We start from the raw sequence: 25,764 nt of genomic DNA, 5'->3' as shown, positions 1-25,764 counted from the left end.
TCACACCGTTCCTCCCCACCTCGGACCCCCACCATTTCTTTGCCAGAGTAAAGCAGCAGGTGACCATGTACGGCCTGGATCAGCGAGAGCACGTAAAGCTCAGTTTTGAGTTTGGACCCTTCTGTCGTAGCAGCCCTTCCCGACCCACAGAATGTAGGAGGAGGCACCCTTGCAGAAATGCATACCGCGGTCCTAGATGCGATCGGGTATAACCGGGGTGACAATAAATGCAGGCAAAAGAAAACCAAGCACCCCATAACGTTTGCTGGACGCCTGTGGATCCACTTTGCAGCAGGTTTTGGAGACTTAGACCGCGCCCATTTGTCCCCAGACAACATGGCCAAATGGACCCGCACCCTTATCTCCCATGCCACAGAAACAGGACAGAAAGCGTGCGCCAATTATGATCCCTCAGAGGAGGCTCATAATGAGAAATGGGTCGTAAAAATATTGTCCCGCGCCTGGGAGCAGTCTGTACAAAGCAAACCTGCAGTTAAAAATCCCGAAGAAAAGCAGACAGAAGCAGACATACAAGCCATTAAAACACACCAGAACCCCGCATGGGTAAATGAAGGCAAGAACAGCCTCCCACAGAGACCACAGGAGTGTTACAACTGTGGCCATTTAGGACACTTTGCAAGAGAATGCAATGCCCCACGAAAGCCACAGAGAGCCCAGCAGACGGGCACTCTAAGTAAGAATAAGACCGAGCCCATACAGAGTGTGAGCACCCGTTCAGATCAGCCGGACCTGAATGGAACGGACTGACGGTGTTTGGGCTCCCCCAGTTTGGTCTGCGACACCCTTTGGGACAGGTCCGGACGACCGGTAGTTGCAGCGAAAATACGGGGACAGCCCATCGAGTTTCTCTGGGACACAGGAGGGTCCCGCACCACAATAGATTCCTCCACCATGTTCCAAAAGGACACATGGCCCACTACAGCCACCATCACCCTCAGCGGCTTCACAGGCCACTCACAGCAGGGACACATCACAGCCCCTGTACCCATTCAAATCGGTAACATCACCACCAAGCACCCCGTAGTTTTAGTTGACCTGCCCCACACAGCAGAACACCTTCTGGGAATAGACTTCATGAACTCCCACCACCTTTCATTTGATCCAGTCAACCAGTGTGTCTGGAAAATGGCAAAGTCTGCAAGAGCCCCCGCAACGCTCACAATAGGTGAATACGCCAATAAAATTAGCGCAGTAGGCGAATTTTGGTTTAACCCGGCTACACTTAGCACGGACAAGCAGGTTAGGGCAGTGTTACAAAAGAACAGGACAGCATTCGCGACCCACAAACACGACTGTGGCCGGATGACTGATTCAGTACAAATCACAGGACCTGACCCTAGACCCCAAAACAGTATGGATTTCCCCAAGAGGCAGAGGGAGAAATCTCCAAGGTTATAGAAAGCTTATTAGAGCAGGGCGTACTTAGATCAATAGCCTCCACTAATAATGCCCCGATTTGGCCAGTGAGAAAGCCCGATGGATCATGCCGACTGACCATCGATTACCGGGAACTCAACAAAATCACCCCCGCAGCAGCCCCCACAGTAGCCACAAGTCCCGAGACCATTCTCAAGCAGGGACTCAATTCCCGATTCTTTACGGTTTTGGACATAATGAATGAAATGAAATGAAAATCGCTTATTGTCACAAGTAGGCTTCAAATGAAGTTACTGTGAAAAGCCCCTAGTCGCCACATTCCGGCGCCTGTTCGGAGAGGCTGTTACGGGAATTGAACTGTGCTGCTGGCCTGCCTTGGTCTGCTTTCAAAGCCAACGATTTAGCCCTGTGCTAAACAGCCCCAGGGTCATAAGTAATGGATTCTGGTCCATTCCATTGGCAAAAGCGTGCCAGTACAAATTTGCCTTCACCTTTAAAAATCAACAGTACACGTGGACATGCCTTCCACAAGGATTCCACAACACCCCCTCCATTTTACACCGACAGCTGGCAAATGGTTTAGCCAAGTTTTCTCGCCCCAAATGTCTAGTCCAGTATGTAGACGACCTACTCCTGCAGACTGACACAAAGGAAGAGCACATTGAGCTTCTGTCCGAACTCCTGGAACTCCTACAAGCAATTGGATGTAAAGTTAACCCCAAAAAGGCCCAGTTTTTGGAAGTAAAGGTGATATATTTGGGTACAATTATCACACATGGTAACGCGAGATCGAGCACAAAAGAATTGACTCGATTGCTAAATTGCCCCTTCCCCAGAACATTTCAGCCCTCTGGTCGTTTTTAGGACTGGTTGGCTACTGCCGAAACCACATTGACGGTTTCGCCAGCAAGGCAGCGCCCCTCTCAGACCTCCTAAAGAAAGGAGCCCCCTGGGAATGGCTTCCGCAGCATACGGATGCTGTGGACTCTTTGAAACAAGCACTCATAGCAGCCCCCGCACTACAAGTTCCAGACCCGCTTTCCCCCTATGCAATAGAGGTAGCAAGCACAGACCGCACCCTTTCAGCCGTGCTCCTTCAGGAACGGCACGAACAGTTAAGACCCGTGGCTTACGCCTCCAGAGTTTTAGATGCTGTGGAGCAGGGATTTTCAGCCTGTGAAAGGCACCTGCTCGCAGTTTTCTGGGCAGTACAGTATTTTTCGTACATTACCGGACTGAACCCCATCACAATCCTCACAGAACACACCCCCACCCAACTTTTATTGGACGGACGACTCAAGGACGGTACAGTCAGTCAGATTAGAGCAGCTAGATGGACCCTTCTTTTGCAGGGACGGGACATCACATTTAAAAGGACAAAGAGCCACACTTTTTTAGCTGACAACTTACAGTACCCCGGAACCCCCCATGAATGTGAAATGATATCTCCACACCACAACACAGGCCCCTTTATTGCTAAATCACCCCCCAGAAAGATAGGTAGTTCACCCCAGAGCCCCAAGCACACAAACGCGTGCAAACCCATTAGGATATATGTGGATGGATCTTCCACAATATTAGTAGGGAAGCGCATAACAGGATGCGGTATTAATGTTGAGGATGTGCAGGGACGCGCGCTAGAAGAAATAGCAATAAAACTTCCAGGACACTGAGGCGCGCAGGCGGCAGAACTTGCGGCCAACGCATACATAGTGGAACACCCAGATTCCTTCCCCAGCCCAGCAGACATATATTCGGACAGCCTCTATGTCTGCAACAGCCTTACGGAATTCCTACCCCTGTGGAAAGCAAGAGGATTTGTTTCCGCAGACGGAAAACCCCTCCCTTCAGCCCCATTGCTCCATCACATTTTAGAGAGAGCACAGAACAGGACTTTTGGGATAGTTAAAGTTCGAAGTCACCACCGTTCCTGCCCCCCTGGAAATGTAAAAGCCGACGCACTGGCTAAAGCAGGTTCCAGGCATGGATATTTTTGGACACCCCCCGAAAGCGCACCAGTGAATGCAATTCAGGGTTCGCTGACTAATATCGAGGATTTAGTGCAGGCCCAGAAGCAGGACAGCAATCTCAGGGAGATTTTGAAAGGAAACTATCCAGCCCCCTATGAGAGGTTTAAAAATGCTCTGACCACACATGACGGTGTGGTGTTAAAAGACACCCTTTATGTGGTTCCTGAACAGGACAGGAATCAACTGATTTGTTTATTCCATGACGGTCATGGACATCAGGGAATCGATCCCACTACAGCCCACCTCAGGCAGCTCTGTTGGTGGCCGAGTTTAAAGGACGATGTAAATCACTACATTGAGAATTGCCTTATCTGTGCCCAGAACAACCCGGACAGATATGCCAAAAAGGCTCAGCTCAGCCGCACCCGACCCGTTAATGGCCCCTGGACTAACTTCCAGATTGATTATATAGGACCATTGCCCTCTTGCAGGAATGGTTATAAATATGTACTCGTGGTGATAGACACGTTTACAAAATGGGTGGAAGCATTCCCATCCAGACCAAACACGGCAAAGACCACAGCCAAAATCCTCACCCACCACATCTTTATGAGATGGGGACTCCCCCACAGCATTGAATCCGACCAAGGTTCCCATTTTATGGGACATGTCATCCTCACGATATTTGGCATTACCCAAAAATTCCACATCGCATACCACCCCCAGTCGAGTGGTATCGTGGAGTGCATGAATCGGACCCTAAAATCCACCCTCAGAAAAATGGTCCAGCAAAACAACACCACTTGGGATTCAGTCCTCCCTTTTGCGCTGATGTTTTTGAGAAATACAGTTTCCACATCCACAGGTTACACCCCACACACTCTCATGACTGGACGCCCCATGAAAGGCACAGAATTTTTATTGGGATTAGACTTGACCAGCCCCGAAGTGACGGCCCTCACACACGAGAACAAACAATTAGTGGAGAATGTTAAAACGGCTAGCAGCCGCAGTGAAATTGGGCACAAGAAAGAAACAGAGCAAGGCCTGTTTCGATAAGACAGTGCATGCGACTGAGTTCAGTGTAGGACAGTAAGTCATGCTCTCCATATACAACCACAGCACATTCCTGTCACCAAAGTACTCGGGTCCGTACTCCATTGTGGACAAAGTAAGCCCTTCCATCTACAAAATAAAGTACCCCAATGGAAAGACTGCGTGGTTCCATATCAACCAGATGAAGGCATGTGGAACACAATCTAACCACGCACATCACGTCATGCTCGATGCAACAGACCACGCCCCGCCCACAGCCAACATAACCCTACCCTCCCCCAACACGTCCAGCCCAGCCACGGACTCAACCTCGACTCCACCTCCGAAATATACACTCCGCCCCGGAACGGCCACAGACAGCAGCAGCAGCGACAGCGACTGTGACTCAGACAATAGCCACAGCACACCTCCCTACTATACCCATGCAACAGGCACCACACCCAGCAAATCTGACCACGATTTGAGTGATCCCTTCACGAACACTTTCCTAAACAAACCCCACCACCAACCACCGACCTACAATGACGACCCCGATTCCGTCCCCACAGAACTAGACACCACCTTTTGGCACTGAGATAATTCGTACAGACTCGTCCGGAACAACGAGAGCGATCCACAATCACACCATGCAGCCCTATCAGCCCTGATACACTCGAGAGTTTGGCATCCGGGAGAATATGACGACTTGGAGTCTGACTCCCAAAATGAGAACCCCTTTGCGACCCTGTTCGCAACCGATAACTGAGGTGTCCAGATGATGTTTTAAAAGGAACCGCTTGGGAGAAAACGGTGTTCTTTCTGGTGGAACCGGCCGCATGTTTTATGTTGTTTGCAGTGTTTTGTTAAATGTTGTATGTTAGACCGGAATTTTTTTTCCACGGCCCTACGCCTTTTCGGCCGAAACCTCTGAGAATTTGTCCACAGAAACCTGTTAAGGTTCCAGACGCCAGTTCAGGGGAACTCGTCTGTCGACGGAAACACAGACCCCCGTTCATAACTGCCCTTCTGGTTCGAGGAAAGAACCACTATGGCGGTCCCCGCCCCCCCACGATGACTACATTTCTTGCCCGTTCTTGTCGGTTGCTCAGGCAGTGGAGAAACGTGTTAAGGTTCCAGACGCCAGTTCAGGGGAACTCGTCTGTCGACGGGACCTGTCCTGCCTGGGAACCTCATTGGGACCCGTCCTGCCTGGGAACCTACCCTCTGGTCAGCTACGCTCGGGTAGAGCACACACGGCATTGGTCGCCGTCCTACCCGGGGACTCCATCCAAATCTTACCCGTCGCAGCCCATACGCACCTCATTTCGCCACGTTTTGTTAAAAAAAAACGAAAAAAAACTTTAGCTTTGTTTTCAGGTAACCCTCAGGTTGCCAACCCTCTGCTATTTACATCCTCAAACATTTGGATGGTAAATTGCACAGTCTGCGAGACGGCTCGCACTGGTTCATTATCTGTATGTGTGTCTTGTCCTCAAATTCAGTTTTTGAAAGAAAAAAAATGAGGGAGTCACACATAGTGACCAATTATAAAGGGAGTAATTGACACTAAAGGACAGACAGGCTATTGTACGAGATATTAAACCAAGATAGTAACAGACACTATGCTTGATCACACAGAACTCCAGAAGCTCCAGGACCAGAGAGGAGAAGAGAAGAGAAGTGAAAGAAGAAGAACCATGAGGACATCCTCCGCATGGCTCATAACCCTAATGGACATTTGGTTGCGCGCGAACGCGAACCCCCTGACCTCAACTCCCTCAGCCATTAATGATTCACTTCACCATAGCACCCAGAGCCCAGTCACCAGCGACACCACACCATCTTGGTGTGACAGGTTTATAACCTGGTACTCCCTGTCCTACGTGATAGAATCCCTGTTGGTATTGACGATACTCTGCTGCATCGTGCAGACTATTCATCTGAGAAAATGGAGAAGGAGAGCTTACCGCGCTCGCACCCCGGTATATGGAATGAGATCCCCTATTTTCGGATACAACCAAACCCCCGACCCCCGCGATCTATAATAAAGAGCATTCGTTTGCGATTTGTTGCAAATAAATAAATGTTCATGAGCAATTGTACAATCCTGAGCTTGACTGCCAAGCCAGGAAAATGTGTATAAAACTGCTATGATTTTGTCTGTATAGTTTAGGAAGTTAGTGTGATGAAATGTTTGAGTGAGTGTAATATATTAAGGATAGTTAATGGTTCCCATTTTTTTGTTTTGTAATGCATGTCCCTGTTTGACATAGCGCCCCTCAGAATTGTCAGTAAAATTTTTTTTGCATAGTTATGGTCAGTGTAGAGGCCATAGAAGAGTGCTCGCCAGGTCAGGGAATGAAAAACAACGCAGTTATGTGATCCTTCACTCTTCGCATTAGGATCACAAGGAGGGCGTGTAGCCACCTGGGTTGGCCAACTCCCGATGTAAAATGGAGAACAGCAAAGGCTGCAGGGAAATTCAGCCAACACAGGCAGAAACCAGCAGGTGCAAGTTTACTGTGTATTAAACTCTGCAAAAACCCAGACAGCATCGATACAAGCAGCCATCTGCATAATAATGTAGCAGCCATCTACATACTGATGGGCGATCACCGGGAACAATCGCAACATTTGGGACAAACAAAGCTAAGCCAGACTCCCCGGCGCCAGCAGGAGCCAACACAAAAGAGTTTAACGGACACCTCAAGACCGCCCATCGATCAGGGAACCGCTCCAGTATTGGAAAAATCGAACCAAGCGATTGGAACGAAGTCCAATCACTTGGAACCAGGTACAGGGTCCGCCCCGAAAGGCGGGAAGCCCCTGGGGACTATAAAGTTAAGCCCCCAAGTTCAAATCGTTCTTCTTGACCGGGTCACTCAGCAACGCAAACCAACCTTGACCGTGACCGGTTCAACTGCCGCCGAGATCCAATTTAAGTCTTAAGTCAACGCTCGCTACGAGATAGGCGCTCCTAGCTACCAATCCGTACCAACTTCGAATCCCGCAGTCTCAGAACCCGAACGATAGGCCATTTGTTCCCCTGACCTGGTGGGCCAGTCCAAAGCTACGTATAGGCCTGTTAGTTGTAGAAGTAGCTTAGACGTAGAATTTGTGCATGAGTAGCGATTACTGTGTATAATAAATGTGCTTTGATTTGAATCTTACTAATCGGTGTATTGAGTTATTGATCATTACTTGGACTTGAACCTCGTGGCGGTATCATAAAGATTCCTGCCGACTCGAGAGCAAATGTGATAAAACAGAGCCAATTGAACCAACCAAAAGTTAGCAACAGAGCCCACGGCACACACTGAAAGACAAAAAGGCCATGCCAATGGCAACAATGAGGTTGTCTAGGAAGGCAGTCACTATTACTGGTGGTTTGTTTGAGAGCGAGAAATACGATGCCAGTAGCATTAAAAATCATTGCGGCAATGAACTCCTATGCCAGCAGCTTCTTCCAGGAATCATCAATGTGTTAGTTTAAAGGGTTGGAGACTTTTATGTCCTTAAAAATTGATCTAAGGACCAGGATACAAGATTGGCGGGCTTCGGTGCCATTGTGAATTGCCCACAGGTATAGTGGGTTATCGACTGCATGCCAGTGGTGATCTGAGCTCCCTAACACCAGCCTACAACCTATATAAACAGAAAAGAATTCCGCTCAATCTATGTGCAATTGGTCGGAAACCACAAATTGACCAGGTGTGTGCTCGGTTCCCAAGGAGCTCTCATGATATATTTGCCCTTTGCAACTTCCAGGTACTCCAGCTATTCAAAGCCCTGCATGCCTGTAAAGGTGGATCTTGAGTGAGAGTGGCTATTCACTCAAAACCTGGCTGCTATAAAAAATCCTGGAACTCTAGGCAAGGAGCAGTAATGCTTATCACTATTCCGCAATAGAGCAGACCAATGGAATGCTGAAAATGAGGTTCTGCTGCCTGGACCTCTCCAGCGGAGAACTACAGCATATGACTGAAAGAGTTTCAAGACCTCACACAACAGGGGAAGGCCTTGCTAGTCAGTCATAGAGGAACAACACTCCTTGTCAGGCAAGGATGATAGGGAAAATGCATTGGAGTAGAAAAGCCTGTTTGCTGGGGCCTCAGAATCAGCTGCCATGGCCTTGGAGAGACGTAAGGAGGTAGACCCGTGTCTCCCTTTTCCTGAATAGGTTTCAGCAAGCATGATGCCTTTGAAAAACAATCAGTTCCAGGCCTTATGCCCTGTGAGCCCCAGAATCCCCACCAAACATCAAAGAACCAATGAATGCAGACAAGCCACTCCCTCCTTGCCACCTCAGTCATATATTTGTTTGTGAAAGCAATGACATGGTGCAACCCTAACAACTGGAATGGAGGCAGGCTGCTGAGCAAGATGTCCCATTGCCTGAGATTACCTCCTCTCAGTTCTCAAAGCCTGAATGGCCCTTCCATGCTAAGGGACTTTAGCACAGAATCAGGTGCATCATCTTTGGAGGCACTGGGTTCACTGGAGGACCCCGGCAGGAAGCCCTCACAACAGTTGGCTGGTGCTCCTTCTTCCAATTTATGCTTGATGACACCTCTCTGACTACCTGAGGAGGATGGGACACATGGAGGGAGATCCAAACATCTTGTCCTCTCTTCCCTGTTCAGCGATACTCAGAGCCCACAGCCAAAGTGACGACACGCAGGTCCGAGTGCATATCTGGCAGCTGTTGACTGGTCTGCTGAACCTGGCTCACCAGGATGATCGGCAATGTCTCCATGGAGGAACCTAAGTACTTGCCCCCCTGTGACATGGCAGAACACATAGCCTGGATGGACTCCATCATCTGTGCATAGCTACACATTGCTTCTGCCAGCTCTGTATCTCTGAAGGGCTATTGTGACTGTGACCAGAGGCCTGTCATCACTAACAAAAGACTAACGGTCTTTCAATAATCAGGGTCCTCCATTGCCACAGCCTCAATCAGCAGCTCTGGCATGTCTGTGATGGCCTCACTAGTTTGTGACTCCAACTCTAACTGTGATTGCATATGCACTGAGGTGACTGGAGTATCTGAGCTGGCGGAGGGTGCCGGGCAAAGATGTGATTGTGCACCCACTGAAGGTTCGACACCCTGCTCCTCAGAGGTGGTCTGCAGTCACATAGTCTGTGTCATGATATGCAGATATGCAGATAATGATATACAGACAGGCAGCTAATGAACACAGAGAACAGGACATGACCAATGAGCAGGCAGAACACTCAGGGGTGGTATCTCACTATAAAAGGCACGAGGCACTCACACTCCGTCTCTTTCCACTGATGAACATCTACAGAGTGAGTCAGGGTGTATGTACAGTATCACACCTCCAGCACGTGGCTAAGAGCTAGTCTGGTTCAGTTAGACAGAGTAACCACACTTAGGTTAGCAGAGAGTCGAACTCATAGAGAATTGTGCTAACTGTGCTACTGGTTTCAATAAATCAGATTGGACTAACTTCAAGGTCTGGAGTGTCTTTTGGTTAAAGCTGCATCCAGTTGCAGCCTGTGTTATCCCAGAGTACATAACATGACAGTCTGTGGACAAGGTTATTCCTCCTGAATGTGAGGACCAAACAGAAAGAATTGGGTTCATGTTCGTATTTGTGCATTGCATCAGTCCGTTCACATCTGCCATATCATGATTTTGCTCTTTCATCCTCTTCTGGCACATGCAGGGGATTCACTTATAGCTGAAATTTGGAGATTCCTCCCTATTTGCCCCCAGTTACAAAGCTTGTGGAACATAGAATGCCATGTTTTGTTGAATTTTTTACACCTTTCCACCAAACCTTTTGTATCGCTGCCCACAAAACTGGCCAAGCCACACAAATACAAATAGAAGTGAGGCAAACAAACCATTCAAGTCTACGTTTAACAAACCCAACCAAAACAAGAACTCTACTCTCATTATCTAAAAAACTACGAGAATGAGCTGCAGCAAACCCTTCAAAACTGGCCAAGCCACCTTCCCCTCACAAACGTGAGTATCCTGCAGCTGCACCTGTTCCAGAAATGTGTTCAAGGTTTCAGGAGCTGAAGGAAACAGGAGTTTTTCTATTCTTTTAGTTTGCATTTTCTTGAGTCCTTTCAGTAATAGCCATCTTTGGTGATAACTGGTCTATATTGGTCTATACTGGTCCAATAGAGAGACCTGGTCTATAGAGGCTGTTTAGCACAGGGCTAAATCGCTGGCTTTGAAAGCAGACCAAGGCAGGCCAGCAGCACAGCCTCTCCGAACAGGCGCCGGAATGTGGCGACTAGGGGCTTTTCACAGTAACTTCATTTGAAGCCTACTTGTGACAATAAGCGATTTTCATTTCATTTTTTCATTCATATTATCTGTTTCACTAAATTCATTTTTTTTTAGTCACCAATGCCACGTCGCACCAATGTGTATTAGTGCGGCCCTTTGTTTCAGTGGCAACAGAATAACAGTGGGAAAATTGTATTCCATTAAATCTGTTGCACAACAGACACGAGTCCGCAGCACATTGCACGTAAAGTCCAGCTTTTCAAATGGAGGTCAGGGACCAGCAGTGAGAAGGGTGGGAGGTAAATTTAATATGTCCACCTGTGGTGAGATTGCATTCAGTGTAAAGTCTGAATGTTCAAGTGCTTTAGCTAATGCCACTGAAGTGATAATGTTTCCCAGAAGCCTGTCATTGAAAACTGCTCCATTTGCTACTAATTACAATTTTGTTTCTCAATCGGAACAAAAACATGTAAACACTCGAATTATTCAATGCAGCTGTACTCTCAGATCTATATTTGTCTACTCACTATTGAGGCTATACTTCATTTTGCTGTTCTTTTCCTGGTAATGTACTATTTCATATCTCTTTGTGTTGGAAAGGATGTCCTGCTGAGCTCCCTGCCCCATACACTTGTCTGATTTCCACTGCGGTCTCCAGTATCCTTCCTCACAGTTTTCCAGGGCACTGAATTTGACAACTCAAGGAGCGGTTTTGAAGGGTTTGCTGCAGCTCATTATAGTAGTTTTTTAGATCATGAGTGTCGAGTTCTTGTTTTGGTTGGGTTTGTAAAACGTAGACTTGAATGGTTTGTTTGCCTCACTTCTATTTGTATTTGTGTGTAGTTGTATTCAAGGGCGATGGCGTTGGGGATTTGGGGTGGGGGCTGGGGTAGTGTGCTGATGGTGCCTGTAGATTTTTCTTGGTTGGGTGGCCACCTTTGTTTGCCTTACCTTTTCAGTACCCTTTGGGTAATCTCTCTTGGTGGAAACGGTTGACTCCGGAGTGAGGGTCTGGGAGACCCCCAATTCACCTGGAATTTTAGGGGTTCGAATAGTCTAGTGAAAAGATCAAGGGCATTTGCTCACCTTAAGACATTAAACTCCGATGTGGTGTTTTTGTAAGAAACCCATTTGTGAGTCAGAGGCCAAACTAGGCTGTGCAAGGAGTGGGTAAGGCAAGGCCTTCATTTGGGTTTCAATGGGAGGGCCAGGTGTGTGGCGATTTTAATTAATAAAAGGGTTCAGTTCTCTCACTCTAGGATTTTGGCTGACCCCAATGGTAGCTATGTTATCGTCTATCACTCCCTCATGAGCACCCCAGTTGTTATTGATAACATTTACTCCTTGAACTGGGGCGATACAAATTTTATTAATACCCTGCTGGCCTCCCTCCCCAATTTAGATCCGCATCAGCTTATTTTAGACGGGTCCTGAATTGTCCTAGATTGGATGGTTCCAAGACTAGATCTCCTGCTCCATCTGGGATGGCCAGGGTTTTGTCGTGATGCAGATGGGCGGGGTAGATCCCTGGGGCTTCCTGCACCCAAGTGATGAAGATGTTTGTTTGTTTTTTCGCATGTTCATCAGGTATATTTGTGGATTGATTTTTTGTTGTTGTAGATAGGTCTCTCCTCCCTTCAGTGGTGCCACCTGAGTCCTCAGCGATTTATTATTTTGGACCAAGCCCCACACTTCATTGATTTGGCGCTAGAGCCTGATCCACCCAACATCGGCCATGGAGGTCAGACACAATGCTATTCGCGGATAAGAAACTTTGTGAGCGCATGTCTACTGCCATAGAGGGCTCTATAAGATTGAACAAAACTGAGTCAATCTCACCTTCCAAGCTGTGGGGAGCCCTTAAAGTGGTCCTTGGGGGTGGGGGGCAGGGGGTGGGTGGGGTGGGGGGGGGGGGGATTATCTCCGACAAGGTGCATTTGGTAAGGACATTCATCATGATTCATCAAACTGGAGGCAGCACCCCTGACCTGCGAGTGCAGACCCCTGTGGATCAGAGGGCAATGGAGCTAGTGGGCGATGCTGAGGAAAGGGTTGCCTTCAGCAACAAAGTGAGAGCCCAATGCAAAGCTGATGCTCCTATAGGAAGTGAGTCATCCCTCTCCCATAGACCACTCCTTCCTAAGATCTCACCGTGTCTCGTGTCTTTTGCCTTGCAGGATCACCAATAGATGAGGCCAGACCATCCGGGATCGCTGCCCCCAGCCACATCCACAGCACACCCTGGAGCACCAGTCTGGGGGAGCCACTGACTTTCCATCACTGCATTCACCTGCACCCTCCACCATCGCAGAGACTATCATCTCAGTGGGGCATTTTAGTGAAGAGGCTCCTGGGTCACCTTCTGGTGCGCACGTCACACATGCTGCAGCATGTCAAGTGAAGGCAAGGACTCTCAAGGGAGCGGATGGTCGGAGGGCTGCCTGATCCCAGGAAACAGCTATAGTTCAGGCTATAGGTGTTACACGTCTGGAAAGTATGATCTCATCGCTGGTACAGGTGCAGGCACAGAGCCAGGATTTAAAGGAGGGTGGTGGGGGAGGGGGTGGGGGGGGGGAGGTGTCAGCAACATTCCAGCACCTACTGGTTCAGCAAGAGGAGTCAACTGCCTTCAGGCGCAGGTGATGTTGCTGTGATGACCAGGCCAACACTGAATGGGAAGGCTTGGGGCAAAAAATCATAGCCATGGGTCAAGACATCCAAGGTTTTGGGCAATTTATGATGTCAATGGTGCTGGACCGGGGAGCCCAGTCCCAGGCAGACATGTACCAGGTTTGGCCAGTCTCAAGGATCTGGCACAGTGCCAGAGGGACATGGTACAGTCTCAGAGGGACACGGCACAGTGACAGAGGGTCACAGCACAGTCTTAGAGGGACACGGCACAGTGCCAGAGGGTCAAGCACAGTCTTAGAGCGACACGGCACAGTGCCAGAGGGTCACAGCACAGTCTTAGAGGGACACGGCACAGTGCCAGAGGGACACTGCACAGTCTCAGAGGGACAGGTCTCACTCGCTGAAGGATGTGTTCCAGTCTCCGTGCTCCATGGTTGAGGGCACTGAGGACTGGCAGTGCCAGGTGATGGTGGAACTTTCAGATCTCACTCCAGCCTCATTTCATCCCATGGAATAGCGCGGGGGCCATCAGCCCAGGATGTTGATAGTGGGGATTCAGCAATAGTAATGCCATTGAATATCACAGGGAGATGGTGTGAATCTTTGCTCTTGGAGATGGTTATTGCTTGGCAATTATGTGGTGTGAAGGTTACTTGCCACTTACCAGCCCAATCTTAAATGTTGTCCAGATCTTGCTTCATATGGATACTGACTGCTTCAGCATCTGAGGAGTCATGAATGATACTGAACGCCGCAATCATGAGCAAACATTCCAACGTCTAACCTTATCATAGAAGGAAGATCATTGACAAAGCTGCTGAAGATGGTTGGGCCTAGGACACTCCTCTCTGAGGAACCCCTGCAGCAATGCCCTGGGATAGGGATGATTTACCTACACAAACCACAACCATCTTCATTTGTGTTTAGTATAACTCCAGTCATTGGATTTCCCTCGGCTCCAGTTTTTCCGGGTCTCCTAGATGGCATTCGCGCTCAAATGTGAAGGACAGTGACTCTCGCCTCACCTTTGGAGTTCAGCACTTTCGTCGATGTTTGGAGCAAGACTGTAATGAGGTCAGGAGTGGTCCTGGCAGAACCCAAGCTGAGCATCAGTGAGCAGGTTATTGCTGAGAATGTGCCGTTTGATAGCACTGTCGACAACCCCTTTCATCGCATTGGTGATTGGCGATAATTAACACTTAACACTTTGCCAAAAGAATAACTGACAGCTAAAGAGCTCTCTCTCTCTGAATTCAGGCTTAATAAGATATATACAGACCTAATCTGGCTCCAAAATAGGCTCTTTGCACCATTTCTGAGCAGCCTTGACTTATTTTAAAATATATATATATTTATTAAGGTTTTTTAACACAATTTTATTCCCTTACAAACAATAACCCCCCCCCCCCGTAACAAAAAAACCAAGATATATACATGGCAAAATGATATATTTACACAGCTTTGTACACTGGCCTTCTCCCGTACGTGCCAGTTCCCCCCCACCCTTCATGTTATCTCTTGCTCATTCACCCTCCCAGGCAGTCCCCCCTTTCCCCCCCCGCTCCCAGGACGTCCCCCCCCCCCCAAGGTTGCTGCTGCTGCTGACCGACCTTCCTCTAACGCTCCGCAAGATAGTCTAGGAACGGTTGCCACCGCCTGTAGAACCCCTGCGCAGACCCCCCTCAAGGCGAACTTAATCCTCACCAACTTTATGAACCCAGCCATATCATTTATCCAGGACTCCAGGCTGGGGGGCTTCGCCTCCTTCCACATTAGCAAGATCCTTCGCCGGGCTACTAGGGACGCAAAGGCCAGAATGCCGGCCTCTTTCGCCTCCTGCACTCCCGGTTGGTCCACTACTCCAAATATCACTAGCCCCCAACTTGGCTTGACCCGGACTTTCACCACCTGAGATATTGCTCCCGCCACTCCTCTCCAGAACCCCTCCAGTGCCGGGCATGACCAAAACATATGGACATGGTTCGCCGGGCTCCCTGAGCACCTTCCACATCTGTCCTGTACCCCAAAGAACCTACTCAACCTCGCCCCCGTCAAGTGCGCTCTGTGGACCACCTTAAATTGTATCAGGCTGAGCCTGGCACACGAGGAGGAGGAATTAACCCTTCCTAGGGCATCAGCCCACAGACCTTCCTCGATCTCCTCCCCCAGCTCCTCCTCCCATTTACCCTTCAACTCTTCTACCAGCGCTTTCCCCTCTTCTTTCAACTCCTGGTGTATTTCCGACACCTTGCCCTCCCCGACCCACACACCCGAGATCACCCTATCTTGAACTTCTTGTGCCGGGAGCAACGGGAATTCCCTCACCTGTCGCCTCACAAAAGTCCTCACCTGCATATATCCCGGGGGTAACTCGAACTTCTCCTCCATTGCCCCTAGGCTCGCAAACGTCCCGTCGATGAACAGGTCCCCCATTCTTCCAATCCCCGCCCGATGCCAGCTCTGGAACCCCCTGTCCATCTTCCCCAGGACAAACCGGTGGTTACCCCTGATCGGGGACCACACCGATGCTCCCATTGCACCCCGGTGCCGTCTCCACTGGCCCCAGATCCTTAGCGTTGCCGCCACCACCGGGCTCGTGGTATACTTTGTCGACGAGAGCGGCAGCGGTGCCGTCACCAATGCCCCCAGGCTCGTTCCTTTACAGGATGCCATCTCCATCCTCTTCCATGCCGCGCCCTCTCCCTCCATAACCCACTTGCGGATCATCGCCACATTTGCTGCCCAGTAGTAGCTCCCAGGTTTGACAGCGCCAACCCTCCTCGGTCCCTACTGCGTTCCAGGAACCCTCTCCTTACTCTCGGGGTCTTATTCGCCCACACAAACCCATAATACTCCTGCCTACTCTCTTAAAAAAGGCCTTAGTGATCACGATGGAAAGGCACTGAAACACAAACAGAAACCTCGGAAGGACCACCATTTTGACCGACTGCACTCTACCCGCGAGCGAGAGCGGTAGCATGTCCCATCTTTTGAAATCTTCCTCCATTTGCTCCACCAACCTCGTCAGATTCAGTTTATGTAGGGTCCCCCAACTCCTGGCTATCTGGATCCCCAGATACCGAAAGCTCCCCTCCGCCCTCCTCAGCGGTAGGTCCCCTATCCCTCTTTCTTGGTCCCCCGCCTGTAAGACAAAGAGCTCACTCTTCCCTACATTGAGCTTATAGCCCGAAAACTCCCCAACCACCCTTAGAGTCTGCATGACCTCCACCATCCCCTCCATTGGATCCGCCACGTACAGCAACAGGTCATCCGCATATAGCGACATCCGATGCTCTTCTCCCCCTCGGACCACCCCCCTCCATTTATTAGACTCCCTCAATGACATGGCCAATGGTTCGATCGCCAATGCAAACAACCCTGGGCACCCCTGCCTCGTCCCTCAGTACAGTCGAAAGTACTCCGACCTCCGCCGGTTCGTCACTACACTCGCCATTGGGGCTCTGTAAAGGAGCTTAACCCAACTGATAAACCCTCCCCCGAAGGTCCCGCTTTAGGATCAAAGAAATTGTCGCTTCCGACATTGTTGGGGGCAGGGTCCCCCCCTCTCTTGCCTCATTAAAGGTCCTCACCAGTAGCAGGGCCAACAGGTCTACGTACTTCCTGTAGAACTCCACCGGGAATCCGTCCGGTCCCGGGGCCTTCCCCGCCTGCATGCTCCCCAAACCCTTGCTCAGCTCCTCCAACCCAATTGGTGCCCCCAAACCAGCCACCTCTTGCTCCTCCACCCTCGGGAATCTCAGTTGATCTAGGAATCGTCTCATCCCCTCTTCCCCCGCTGGGGGCTGGGATCTGTACAGGTCTTCATAAAAGGCCTTAAATACCTCGTTTATTTTCGTGGCACTCCGAACCGTGGCTCCCCTTCCACCTTTGACTCCCCCTATTTCCCTCGCTGCCATCCTCTTACGGAGCTGGTGTGCCAGCATCCGACTAGCCTTTTCCCCATACTCGTAGGTCGCCCCCTGCGCCTTCCTCCACTGTGCCTCCGCATTCCCTGTGGTCAACAGGTCAAACTCCGTCTGGAGCCGCCGTCTTTCCCCAAGTAATCTTTCCTCCGGGGCCTCTGCGTATCTCCTGTCCACTCTCAAAATCTCCCCCACTAACCTCTCCCTTTCCATACCCTCTGTCGTCTCCCTATGAGCCCTAATGGAGATTAGCTCTCCCCTGATCACTGCCTTCAATGCCTCCCATACCACCCCCACCCGCACCTCCCCGTTGTCGTTGGCCTCCAAGTACCTTTCGATACACCCCCTCACCTTCCCACACACCACCTCGTCCGCCAGCAGTCCCACATCCAGCCGCCACAACGGGCGTTGGTCCCTCTCCTCTCCCAGCTCCAGTTCCACCCAGTGCGGGGCATGGTCCGAAACGACTATAGCCGAATACTCTGTCCCCTCCACCCTCGGGATGAGCGCCCTACCCAAAACAAAGAAATCTATCCGGGAGTAGGCTTTGTGTACATGGGAGAAGAAAGAAAATTCCCTGGCCTGCAGCCTTGCAAATCGCCATGGGTCCACTCCCCCCATCTGATCCATAAACCCCCTAAGTACCTTGGCCACCGCCGGCCTTTTTCCAGTCCTTGATTTGGAGCGGTCCAGTGCTGGGTCCAGCACGGTATTGAAGTCCCCTCCCATTATCAGGCCTCCTATCTCCAGGTCCGGAATGCCAGCACCCCCCCCCCCCCGAGTAGCCATCTCCTTTACTGGGCCAGTCCCGTGTGCACGCCTCCCTCACCCTCCAGTCCCCCAGACGGGGGACCCATGTCCCGACCACCTCTTCTGTGTCCCATTCCCTTTCGGCCAGTGCAGCAGCAACCCTTCCCCCCCCCCTTCCCCTTCACCCCATCCCCTCCCCCCCGCTAGACCCCTGTCTAGCTTTTTTGCTCCCCCCATGTCACTCCCGTAAGTCAGCTGACGCCTGCTGACCCCGGCTTCCCCAGCAGCCTTGACTTATAGCAGCGTGCCTTGTCCATATCCACGCACAAGCTCACTAGCCTCACGTCGTTCAATGTATTTCAAAGATCAGTCAGTCAGAGAGATGCTGTTTTTGTGAAGCTCATAGAGGAGCAGTGCAACTTGGCCAACAACCCATGGACATTTACATTTATCCATGCCTCTGCCCTTTGCATGAAGTTGCTGTCCCATTTGCACATAAGTCCCAGTGAGCATTGTTAGCCTCACCATTACTTTAACAGGAAAGTCTATTTTTGTGATCCTGAATCTATTTGCAAGGTATTTCTTTTATTCACTGCACTAATGTTTCATACATTTCTGCCTGCAATATCTAAATATAACTCATGAGTGTACATAAACAATATCAGAATGTTCTTTAAATAAAATTATTCAACACTTACTGAACAAACATTTTCTGATGTTTACATAAAGCCTTTGGGACTAAATTATTTTTGTTTCAAGGTGACTAGGTTTTGAAGTCACATTGTGGCAACCAGTGACCTGCTCTCCTGGAAGTCAGTGACTTGGCTGCTGTGAGAGACTACTTTCCTCATGAAATCACATAGCCATACAAGCAAGTTATCTTGATTGGATCTGATATTCGTAGTAGCACTAAGATATTCTACTTTATCATAGAATTTACATACTTTATCATATCATGATTCTATTTAAACATTTAGATGAACACTTTAAACGCCATAGCATACAATGCTATGGATTAAGTGCTGGAAAATGGAATTAGAATAGATAGGTGTTTAATGGCCGGTGCAGATACCAGGGCCAAAGGGCCTCCTTCTGAGCTGTAAAACAATATGACTCTTTTAAATTAATCAGCTGAAAATGCAAAATCCATTTAAATATACTGTAGATGTCAGTGAGTAAGAGGATAGAGGTTAAACGTCAGATTGTAATTTGATTTTAAGTTAATGATAAGTGGCCAATCCATTTTAAAATATCCGTTTCTGCAGCTGCAATGCCATTTAACACAGGTCTGACAGCCATAGCTTTGCATCAGAAATATACTCTTGATGCACAAGTCTTACAGAGTCACAGAATGGTTATGGCAGAGAAATCGGCCATTGAGCCCATTGTGTCTGCACCGGCTCTTCAAGTCAGCATTATAACTTAGTGCCAATCTCCTGCCCTTTCCCACCTCATTAACAGTGTAGACATGTTTAACATGTGTCTTGGAACAGCTGCGTTACCACAAAAATATGTGCTCCAACCGTAGCATGTGGTGTTCTTTGTGATTCTTGTTATCAGGATGGATGTTGTAGTGTTTACAAAGGCCACAGAAGCTAAATTCATCAACAAAGCTAACATTTATTTACACTACTTAATTAAGATCAACCACTTACTCCTCTAGTCAACAATAATCTAATAATCTACAATCTACACTCTACAAACACTAGTTTCTACATGCTATCTATAACTGTACTGAACTCTCTATCACTGCTCTCTAACTCTCCTCCAGCTCTCTCCCAGAAGCCTGTGAGTCACTGCTTTATATAGTTCTCTACTAGCTCCATCTAGTGGTTAATTATGATATATTAACCCTTTGTCTTCTGAACATTTCCTATAATGTCACATGTACTTTTGAAGATGGTTATTGCTTGGAAATTATGTGGTGTGAAGGTTACTTTCCACTTACCAGCCCAATCTTAAATGTTGTCCAGATCTTGCTTCATATGGATACTGACTGCTTCAGCATCTGAGGAGTCATGAATGATACTGAACGCCGCAATCATGAGCAAACGTTCCAACATCTAACCATGGCGGACTCGGACTGCAGAGGTAGACAGAAAAATTAGGCCCACCCCCGCAATCAGCCGCATGCCCGATCATCTAACCACACTGATCTAACCCCTGTCATAATATCCACTCATGTATATAATGAGATGCAGACAGGCAGTGATTGACCCACAGGATGACCATGTTGCTAACTTTGGTTGGCTCTTAATTTGTTTCTCGTTGTGTCTTTACTTAATTTGCTCTGTTTCTATAACCTTTGCTCTAGGGTCGCCAGGTATCTTTATGATACCACCACGAGGTTCAAGTTCAAGTACTGATCAATAACTCACTACACCAGTTAGAAAGTTTCAAATCAAAACACATTTATTATACACAGTCAATCACTACTCATGCATAAAACTCTACTTACTAGACTATCTCTAACACTAAAAGGCCTATACTTAGCTTTGGGATTGGCCCACCAGGTCAGGGGAACAAAAGGCCTTTCATTCGATTCTGAGTCTGCAGGATTCAAAGCTGGTATGGACTGGTAGCCTGGAGCACCTATCTCGTAGCGAGCGTTGACTGGAGACTTACTTGGTTGGTGTGGCAGCTAGGCAGGTCACTGTCAAGGGTTGGTTCGAGCTGCTGAGTGACCCGGCCAAGAAGGACGAATTGAACTTGGGGACTCTACTTTATAGTCCCCAGGGGCTTCTCGCCCCTTTGGGCGGACCCCGTAGCTGGTTCCAAGTGATTGGACTACGTTCCGATCATTTGGATCGATTTCTCCAATACTGGAGCCGTTCCCTGAACGCTGGGCGGTCCCTAAGTGTCCGTTGGCTTTCCTTTGTCTTGGCTCCTGCTGGCGCCGAGGAGTCTGGCTTGGCCTTATTCACCTTAAATGTTTCAATTGTTCCCGGGGATCACTCATTAATATGCAGATGGCTGTTGCTTTCAGTGCTGTCTGGGTTTCTGCAAGTTCTGATACACAGGAAACTTTGCACCTGCTAGTTTTTCCTGGCTTGACTGAATTTCCCTGCATTCTTTGCGGATCTCCATTTTAAGTCGGGAAGTGGCCAACCCAAGTGGCTACAACCAGTAAGCACACAACACAGTGCAGCCAATCATCAGACAGGACACTACCACTATAAAGCCAGAGGGCACTAGGTTTCCCGCTCTCTCGGGACCCAGCCACTGAGACAGTCAGAGTCCACGAGCTAGCACAGTGCAAACACCATGCGGTAGCTAGTAAGTCTGGTCAGGCTACTACAAGCTCTCCAGTCAGTTCAGTAGAGTGTTGACCCACAGCTGAATATGTATATCAGTTCTATCGTTGAATAAAACAGTGTTGGATCTTCTCCAGTGAAAGACGTCTGTTTCTAGCTTCCCTGCATCGAGTGCAGTCCACATCGAACCTACCTGCCTAACACAACAACCCCCGGCCGCCTATAAGGCCACCTCCCAGTGTCCGATCCCCTCCCCCCACCAGGCCGGCCACAGACCGAGTCCGCAGCTGCCATGCCAGCATCCCAACTGGCAATAGGTGGTTCGTTCCACGCCATCGGGTACTCGGCCGGTCGGGAGTGGAAGATCACTGGGCGGGCCTCTGTCAATGGGCCCCCAGCCGCGCGGCACACCCCACGATCACGCCGAGTTTCAGGTCCCAGAGAATCGCCGGACCGGCACCTGTCCCGATTTCGGTGTGAAAGTGGATTCTCCGCCCCCACGCCAAACGCGATTTCGGCGCGGGGCTGCGGAGAATACAGCCCTAGATGTTTCTTATGTACAATTTTACATGTACCCATTTCATAGAACATAGAACATAGAAAATACAGCACAGAACAGGCCCTTCGGCCCACGATGTTGTGCCGAACTGTTGTCCTAGATTAAGGACAAATTAATCTACACCCCATCATTCTACCATAATCCATGTACCTATCCAATAGTTGCTTGAAGGTCCCAAATGTTTCCGACTCAACTACTCAGGCAGTGCATTCCATGCTCCCACTACTCTCTGGGTAAAGAACCTACCTCTGACTTCCCCCCTATATCTTCCACCATTCACCTTAAATTTATGTCTCCTTGTAATGGTTTGTTCCACCTGGGGGAAAAGTCTCTGACTGTCTACTCTATCTATTCCCCTGATCATCTTATAAACCTCTATCAAGTCACCCCTCATCCTTCTCCGTTCTAATGAGAAAAGGCCTAGCACCCTCAACATTTCCCCGTAAGACCTACTCTCCATTCCAGGCAACATCCTGGTAAATCTCCTTTGCACCTTTTCCAAAGCTTCCACATCCTTCCTAAAATGAGGCGACCAGAACTTCACATAGTACTCCAAATGTGGCCTTACCAAGGTTTTGACCAGCTGCATCATCACATCACGGCTGTTAAATTCAATCCCTTTGCTAATGAACGCTAGCACACCAGAGGCCTTCTTCACAGCTCTATCCACTTGAGTGGCAACTTTCAAAGATCTCTGAACATAGACCCCAAGATCTCTCTGCTCCTCCACATTGCCAAGAACCCTACCGTTAACCCTGTATTCCGCATTCATATTTGTCCTTCCAAAATAGACAACCTCACACTTTTCAGGGTTAAACTCCATCTGCCACTTCTCAGCCCAGCTCTGCACCCTATCTATGTCTCTTTGCAGTCGACAACAGCCCTCCTCACTATCCACAACTCCACCAATCTTCGTATTGTCTGCAAATTTACTGACCCAGCCTTCAACTCCCTCATCCAAGTCATTAATGAAAATCACAAACAGCAGAGGACCCAGAACTGATCCCTGCGGTACGCCACTGGCAACTGGGCTCCAGGCTGAATATTTGCCATCCGCCACCACTCTCTGATTTCTATCGGTTAGCCAGTTTGTTATCCAACTGGCCAAATTTCCCACTATCCTATGCCTCCTTACTTTCTGCATAAGCCTACCATGGAGAATCTTATCAAATGCCTTACTAAAATCCATGTACACTACATCCACTGCTTTACCTTCATCCACGTGCTTGGTCACCTCCTCAAAGAATTCAATAAGACTTGTGAAGCAAGACCTACCCCTCACAAATCCATGCTGACTATCACTAATCAAGCAGTGTCTTTCCAGATGCTCATAAATCATATCCCTCAGTACCCTTTCCATTATTTTGTCTACCACTGAAGTAAGTCTAACTGGCCTGTAATTCCCAGGGTTATCCCTATTCCCTTTTTTGAACAGAGCCACAACATTCGCCACTCTCCAATCCCCTGGTACCACCCCTGTTGACAGTGAGGACGAAAAGATCATTGCCAACGGTTCTGCAATTTCATCTCTTGCTTCCCATAGAAGCCTTAGATATATCCCATCAGGCCCAGGGGACTTGTCTATCCTCAAGTTTTTCAAAATGCCCAACACACCTTCCTTCCTAACAAGTATGTTCTCGAGCTTAGCAGTCTGTTTTACACTGTCCTCTCCAACAATATGGCCCCTATCATTTATAAATACTGAAGAAAAGTATTCATTCAAGACCTCTCCTATCTCTTCAGACTCAATACACAATCTCCCGCTACTGTCCTTGATCGGACCGAACCTCGCTCTAGTCATTCTCATATTTCTCACAGATGTGTAAAAGGCCTTGGGGTTTTCCTTGATCTTACCCACCAAAGATTTTTCATGCCCTCTCTTAGCTCTCCTAATCCCTTTCTTCAGTTCCCTCCTGGCTATCTTGTATCCCTCCAGCACCCTGTCTGAACCTTGTTTCTTCAGCCTTATATAAGTCTCCTTCTTCCTCTTAACAAGACATTCAACCTCTCTTGTCAACCATGGTTCCCTCACTCGACCATCTCTTCCCTGTTTGACAGGGACATACATATCAAGGACACGTAGTATCTGTTCCTTGAACAAGTTCCACATTTCAATTGTGACCTTCCCTGACAGCCTATGTTCCCAACTTATGCACTTCAATTCTTGTCTGACAACATCGTATTTACCCTTCCCCCAATTGTAAACCTTGCCCTGTTGCACGCACCTATCCCTCTCCATTACTAAAGTGAAAGTCATAGAATTGTGGTCACTATCTCCAAAATGCTCCCCCACTAACAAATCTATTGCTTGCCCTGGTTCATTACCAAGTACCAAATCCAATATGGACTCTCCTCTGGTCGGACAATCCACATACTGTGTTAGAAAAGCTTCCTGGACACACTGCACAAACACCACCCCATCCAAACTATTTGATCTAAAGAGTTTCCACTCAATATTTGGGAAGTTGAAGTCACCCATGACTACTACCCTGTGACTTCTGCACCTTTCCAAAATTGGTTTCCCAATCTGTTCCACCACATCTCTGCTACTATTGGGGGGCCTATAGAAAACACCCAAAAAGGTTTCCTATTTCTGACTTCAACCCATACTACCTCATTAGGGTGATACTCCTCGAACTGCCTTTCTGCAGCTGTTATACTATCTCTAATTAACAATGCAACCCCCCCCCCCCCCCACCTCTTTTACCACCCTCCCTAATCTTATTGAAACATCTATAACCAGGAACCTCCAACAACCATTTCTGCCCCTCTTCTATCCAAGTTTCCGTGATGGCCACCACATCGTAGTCCCAAGTACTGATCCATGCCTTAAGTTCACCCACCTTATTCCTGATGCTTCTTGCGTTGAAGTATACACACTTCAACCCATCTCCGTGCCTGCAAGTACTCTCCTTTGTTAGTGTTACCTTCCCCACTGCCTCATTACACGCTTTGACGTCCTGAACATCGGCTACCTTAGTTGCTGGACTACAAATCAGATTCCCATTCCCCTGCCAAATTAGTTTAAACCCTCCCAAAGAGTACTAGCAAACCTCCCTCCCAGGATATTGGTGCCCCTCTGGTTCGGATGCAGCTCACCCTGCTTGTACAGGTCCCACCTTCTCCAGAGTGCGCTCCAATTATCCAAATACCTGAAGCCCTCCCTCCTACATCATTCCTGCAGCCACATGTTCCACTGCACTCTCTCCCTATTCCTAGCCTCGCTATCGCGGGGCACCGGCAACAAACCAGAGATGACAACTCTGACTGTCCTGGCTTTTAACTTCCAGCCTAACTCCCTAAACTCGTTTATTACATCCACACCCCTTTTCCTACCTACGTCGTTGGTCCCAATGTGCACCACAACTTCTGGCTGCTCCCCCTCCCCCTTAAGGATCCTGAAAACATGATCCGAGACATCCCTGGCCCTGGCACCCGGGAGGCACCATACCTTCCGGGAGTCTCGCTCACGACCACAGAATCTCCTATATATTCCCCTAACCATTGAGTCTCCTATCACTATTGCGTTTCTATTCTCCTCCTTTCCCTTCTGAACCCCAGAGCCAGACTCAGTGCGAGAGGCCTGGCATCTAGGGCCTTCCCCTGGTAGGTCATCCCCCACAACAGCATCCAAAACGGTATACTTGTTTTGAAGGGGAACGGCCACGAGGGATCCCTGCACTGTCTGCCTGTTTGTTTTCTTTCCCCTGACTGTAACCCAGGTACTCTTGTCCTGTACCTTGGGTGTGGTTACCTCCCTGTAACTCTTCTCTATCACCCCCTTTGCCTCCCGGATAATCCGAAGTTCATCCAGCTCCAGTCCCCTAACACGATCTTTGAGGAGCTGGAGTTGGATGCACTTCCCGCGGGTATAGTCAGCGGGGACACAGGTGGTATCCTTCACTACCCACATCCTACAGGAGGAGCATGCAATTGCCCTAGCCTCCATCCCCTCTTATCTTACAGAATATAG

Source organism: Scyliorhinus torazame, chromosome 4 (assembly GCF_047496885.1).
Source record: "Scyliorhinus torazame isolate Kashiwa2021f chromosome 4, sScyTor2.1, whole genome shotgun sequence".
In the NCBI taxonomy this organism is placed as follows: domain Eukaryota; kingdom Metazoa; phylum Chordata; class Chondrichthyes; order Carcharhiniformes; family Scyliorhinidae; genus Scyliorhinus; species Scyliorhinus torazame.
Note: the sequence above shows the minus strand (reverse complement) of the source record.